General features: G+C 37.6%; 1 pseudogene; it reads left to right on the top strand.

Moving 5' to 3' along the window:
* The first annotated feature begins 601 nt into the window (after window positions 1-601).
* The window catches only part of LOC100915838, a 42255-nt pseudogene continuing 36856 nt past the window's right edge, over window positions 602-6000 (top strand).

Here is a 6000-nt window from a genome sequence, read left to right as displayed (position 1 = left end):
TTTTTGAGAGTGTTAACACTCTTCTATTGACTTGGTTTCACAAACATAGAATCATCTTCAGTCTTTCATCTTTCCCCACACCCAGCATCGATTCAATTCTCAAGTGTGTTGAGTATATTTCCACAATATATTTTACATCTTCCCCCTTCTTTCCCACTCAAATGTCCATCATTCTAGTTTATCATCTCATTATCTCTAATCTGAACTCTTGCATTAGATTCCTAATTGATTCTGTTTCCTCACCTTTCTTCTCTTTTCAATCCTGTGGGGAGCCAGCACTAATCTACAGGTGATAAGGCCACATTCCTAAGATTGCTTTAACCTTGAGTAGGCAGACATCCAGGCGCCTTCTAAGCACATCCTGGAGCTTCCTATGTGACCAAAAACACCTGGTCAACTCATCCTTTGGTGGGAAACCAATCCTTTGTCTAAGGCCCCCCCCCTCTACTGAGTAGGTGTGACCCCTGCTTCCTTTCCTATTGCTATAAATATCTGTACTATTGCACTCATTAAACGAGACTTGATCAGAAAGCCTGTCTTGTCTCCATTCTTGGTGTCTCCTGTCCCTTGCCACACACTCTTGTCTCACGGGTTGGGACAAATGGCGCCCAAAGTGGGGCCTGAAAGATTTTGGAGTAAGGAGGAGCCATTGTTGGATCCAATCTATGAAAAAAAAGACTGCGCAGTCCTGGAGAATTCAGAGAATAAGGTTGCCATGGGTCTACCTGCCCCAAGGAATGGAGACCTGAGGTAAGTGAGGTTCCGATACCATGGGAGAGGACATTAGTGCATATGATAGGTTTGTTGAGGGTCTCAAAGACTCATTAAGGACGCATAAAGGTTAAGAAAAAAGAACTTGTAAAAATTTTTAAGTTTTTTAGAAGATCTCTGCCCATGGTTCCTACAGGCAAAAACCATTGATGAGAAAAGGTGGAAAAGAGTTGGAGCTTGAATTAGACTCCCATAACAATGAAACTGGTTCTGGTTCTGGTTATTCTGGTTCTGTTCTGGTCTGTTGCTGGCAATCTGTAGTCTCAGAATAAATATTGGTGGGTTTAAAAGTTCTGAGATGGGTATTTTCTGGGAGGCTGGAAAATATCCTCTGGGTATGTGTTATATGTTTGTTTAATGTTCTAACTGTGTGTTCTATGTTCTGTGTGATTTGTCTGTCTGTTTTGTTGGTTGAAAAAATTTTAAGAAAAATATTGCAACTGTGGTTAGTAAAATGGAGCTGCCAGTGTGTCTGTGTGTGTCTGTGTTAAAAGTTAGCAAGTTGATAAGAGATAAGAATTCAGCCTGTGTTGCAGGCTTAGAAAACATCAAGAAGTTTGAAAAATCTTTCTCTCTCTCTCTCTCTGTTTCTGGCTGACTGCAGCAGCCTGTGAGAAAAAGGGAGAAAAGGGAGAGAAGGGGAGAAATAAAAAAAGAAATAAATAAAAAAATAGATTAAAAGGGATTTGAAAGTTTGGAAAGTTAATATAGATAGATAGATAGATAGAAGAGCAGTGTGCTAACATTTAAAGAAAAGAAGTTTGAATGGAATATCTAGGCATTCTCTGTGAAGGCAGAGAAAAGCACTAAATGGGTTTGGAAGTTCACAGAAGCCCTTTTGGATTTTGGAAAAGAAAAAGGGAATTCAAGATAAAACAAACTTCTTTCTGGGGGTGGAGGTCCTGGAAACAGCCCCTAGTCTGTTTGCTGATTTAAGAGCTTTTGTTTTGAAAACAATGATTAAGAAATTTGGGAATTGGGTTATTTGAAAATTTGCTTGAGATTTTAAAACTTTTTAAACCTGATGTACTCATTTGTAAGTAAGGAAAAGCCTACTAGAGTAAAGAGCAATAAAATTCAAGCTTTGCCTGGCCTGGGCAATAAAAAGCTCTGGAGATAAGATGCTAATAGCTGTTAGAAGAAATGTGGCAGAAGAGAAAAGAAAACAAACAAAAAAAAAAACTTTTAAAACAGCTGTATTTAGTTTAATTCAGTTTGTTACTTTCTGAAATACATTGAGTTATTTGTTAACATAAGTTATACTTTAAATCCAGCTCTGCTGGACATGTGTGGATTTTGTGGAGGAGTTTTTAGTTATTCACTATATAGTGTGAATCTTACAGGCTTTTGAAGGAAAAAGGAAAGAGAAGGTTTGGAATTTGGTAGATTTGGGAAGAAAGTAAATAAATTGATGGGCTAAATCTTGAAAAGGATCCCCATGTAGGACATTGAGTGGGGAACCTGAGGGAAGTATTTTCCTAGGGGGCAGGAGTGGGGGAAGGGAATCCTCGCCTTCCCTCGCCCTTCTAAGTGTGTTCCTGTTGGTTTTTTTTTTTTTTTTTCTTATCTGATTACTGCCAGTGCAGCAGCTTACTTTTAGGTTAATTGATTGAATATTTGTTTCTTGATACATAACTGTTTTCTTGTTTAAGGAATATGGTCATAAATGTGATCCATGCTTTGGTACAAATATTTCTAAAAGTTTAATTGCTATGCTAAAAAAAACTTCTTGAATTCTTTTATGTGGAATTGGGTATTCTTTATAAGTTTAAATTGGTTGTATTGGGGGCGGAGCCAAGATGGCGGAGAAGACACACGCGTCTTTCTAAGCTCTTCTACTACCCTCTTTATCAATATTATATCGAGCCTCAAAAATAGTCTTGACTGCTACAATTCGTAAAGATAAGAAGTAGAACAACTCACCAGCCGAAAAAAAATCTCCAGTCTCGCCAAAAAATGTTGGTTCCGGGGCCAGGGGGGAGATCGGCGCAGACTGGGAGAGAAATTAGGTTCCAAGGAAAGTATCAAACCGAGGGTGAAGGCACAGATCTCAGCACAAGCGGGCAGCCCCAACCCACAGTAAGGGGCTTTTCCTTGGGGCAGTTGTGATCCTGCACGGCAGGAGGACGCAGCCCGGGTTAGCCTCCAATCTGCGCAGGGGGGAGCTCGACTTGGGGCCATAGAGCTTTTCCAGGGCCGATTTGCATCAGGCAGAGACGCTGGGCAGAGTTTGTGGCTGTCTGCATTCTGTGGTCTGCACTCAGCTGCTAATACTCACAGTCCCACAAGAGGCTCCGGCCTGGGCGGTGACACTTTCACCACTTAGTCTCTAGCTGAGGGCAAGCGATAATCCACTCAGCCCTACTAAGCAGTTTGATAGCTCGGACAGTGCTGAATCCACCTCCTGTTGGGGGAAGGGAAAACTCTCACACAGAGCACTCCCATACCTTGGAGCCGGAAATCGGTTTACATCTCTCCCTATTCTGCAGAGGAAGCTGGTAACCCCCTTGCCTAGGAGACCTACCCTAAAGGCTTTAAAACATGAATAAAAAGATGAAAAGAACAATTGACATCTTCTATGCAGAAAAGAGCAGGTCAGCAAACCTGAAGAGACCTCAAACAGCAAAAATGCATCAGACTGTCCTCCTTACATAATGCTCTCATAGAAGAGGCCATTAAAAGTCTCAAAAGAGTTAGAAGATAAATGGGGAAAGGAAAGAGAAGCCTTACAAGAGAGCAACAACTTCCTGAAATATGAATTGAAAAGTTAAAAATTCTCAGGAAGTGCAGGAAACAAAATTAGTGAATTGAAAGAAAATAATTCACTAAAAAAAATTAGTGAAATGGAAAAATTCCACAGACCAAAACAATACATTCAAAACTCAATTGGACATATACAGAAAGAAGTAAAAAAGCTATTGAAGAAAATAATTTTAAAATTAGAACTGAACAAATCGAAACTAATGATTCATTGAGACAGCAAGAATCAGTCAAGCAAAACAAAAAAATGACAAACTGGAAAACACCACGAATTATCTACTTGCAAAAACGACAGACTTGGAAAATAGATCTAGGAGAGATAATCTGAGGATTATTGGACTTTCTGAAAACTATGATGAAAAAAAGAGCCTAGATACTATTTTACAAGAAATCATCAAAGAGAACTGCCCAGATGTAATAGAATCAGAAGGTAAAATAGTCATTGAAAGAATTCATCGAACACCTTCTGAAAGAAACCCTAAAATAAAAACCCCAAGGAATATTGTGGCAAAATTTCAGAACTATAATATTAAGGAAAAAATTTACAAGCAGCCAAAAAAAAAAAACATTTAAATACCGAGGTGCCAAATAAGGATCACTCCAACATCTGGCTGCCTCTACATTAAAGGAAAGAAGGGCCTGGAATATGATATCCGAAAGGCACAAGAACTTGAGATGCAGCCAAGAATAAACTACCCAGCTAAGTTGAGCATTTTCTTCCAGGAAGAAGATGGAATTTAATGAAACAAATGAATTCCATTTGTTTCTGAAGAAAAAACCAGAACTAAACAAAAATTTGATCTCCAAGAATAGAACCAAGAGATGCAGAAAAGGTAAAAATAACTCTTGAGAATTGTATTTCTTGTGGATATACAAAAAGAATACATGTATAATTTGATTGTACTGATATAACATAAAAAGGGAAGTAGATATGGAAAAGGGATGATGGCAGAATAAGGTGGGAAGGAGGGATAAAAGAGGGAAACCACATCCCACAAAGAGGCTAAGGAAACTTATCATATCTGAGGTAATTTAGGAGGGGAGGAACATTGTGTGAATCTTACTCTCATCAGAGTTGGCTCAAAGAAAAAATAATTGACATTTGTTTTAGAGAAAATTCTCTCTGCCTCATTAAAAATGGGAGAGGAAAAGGAAAAGAAAAGAGAATAAGGGAAGGAAGGGGAAAGACTCAAAGGGGGGGGAGGGATTATAAAGAGGATAAGTATCGTGATACAAGAGGGGTACATAAGTTTAAAAGGGGGAAAGAGGGTTGGGGAAGGCAAGAATAAGTAAAGCACACTCTGGGGTTATTAGGATGGCAGGAAATACAGATTTAGTAATTCTAACCGTAAATGTAAATGGGATGAACTCCCCCATAAAGAGGAGGCAGATAGCAGACTGGATCAAAAGTCAGAACCCTACAATATGTTGTTTACAAGAAACACATTTAAAGCAGGGGGATGCATATAGAGTAAAAGAAAAAGGCTGGAGCAAAATCTATTATGCTTCAGGTGAAGTCAAAAAGAGAGGTAGCTATCCCTATCTCAGATCAAGCAAAAGTAAAATTGATCTAATTAAAAGAGATAAGGAAGGAAACTACATCCTGCTAAAGGGTAGCATAAACAGCGAAGCAATATCAATATTAAACATATATGCACCAAGTGGTATGGCACTCAACTTCCTAAAGGAGAAGTGAAGAGAGTTGCAAGAAGAAATAGAGAACAAAACTGTAATAGTAGGAGATCTCAACCTTGCACTCTCAGAATTAGACAAATCAAACCACAAAACAAATAAGAAAGAAATTAAAGAAGTAAATATAATATTAGAAAAATTAGGTATGTTGATTTTGGAGAAAATTGAATGGAGATAGAAGAGAATATACTTTCTTCTCAGCAGTTCATGGAACCTATTCAAAATTGACCATATATTAGGATATAAGGACCTCAAAATTAAATGCAAGAAAGCAGAAATAGTAAATGCTTTCTTTCAGATCATGATGCAATAAAAACTACATTCAACAAAAGTTAGGGAAATAGACCAAAAAGTAATTGGAAACTAAACAATCTCATCTTAAAGAATGATTGGGTGAAGCAGCAAATTATAGATACAATTAATAATTCACTCAAGATAATGACAATGATGAGACATCATACCAAAATTTGTGGGATGCAGCCAAAGCGGTAATAAGAGGGAATTTTATATCCTAGAGGCTTACTTGAATAAAACAGAGAAAGAAAAGATTAATGAATTGGGCTTGCAAACTAAAAAACTAAAAAAGACCAAATTAAAAACCCCCAATCAAATAACTAAATTGGAAATTCTAAAATTAAAAGGAGAAATTAAAATATTGAAAGTAAAAACTATTGAACTAATTAATAAAACTAAGAGTTGGTTCTATGAAAAAGCCAATAAAATAGATAAGCCTTTGGTAAATCTGATTAGAAAAGAGGAGGAGAAAATGAAATTAGT

Source organism: Sarcophilus harrisii, chromosome 1 (assembly GCF_902635505.1).
Source record: "Sarcophilus harrisii chromosome 1, mSarHar1.11, whole genome shotgun sequence".
NCBI lineage: Eukaryota > Metazoa > Chordata > Mammalia > Dasyuromorphia > Dasyuridae > Sarcophilus > Sarcophilus harrisii.
Note: the sequence above shows the minus strand (reverse complement) of the source record. Positions and strands in the feature narration are given on the sequence as shown.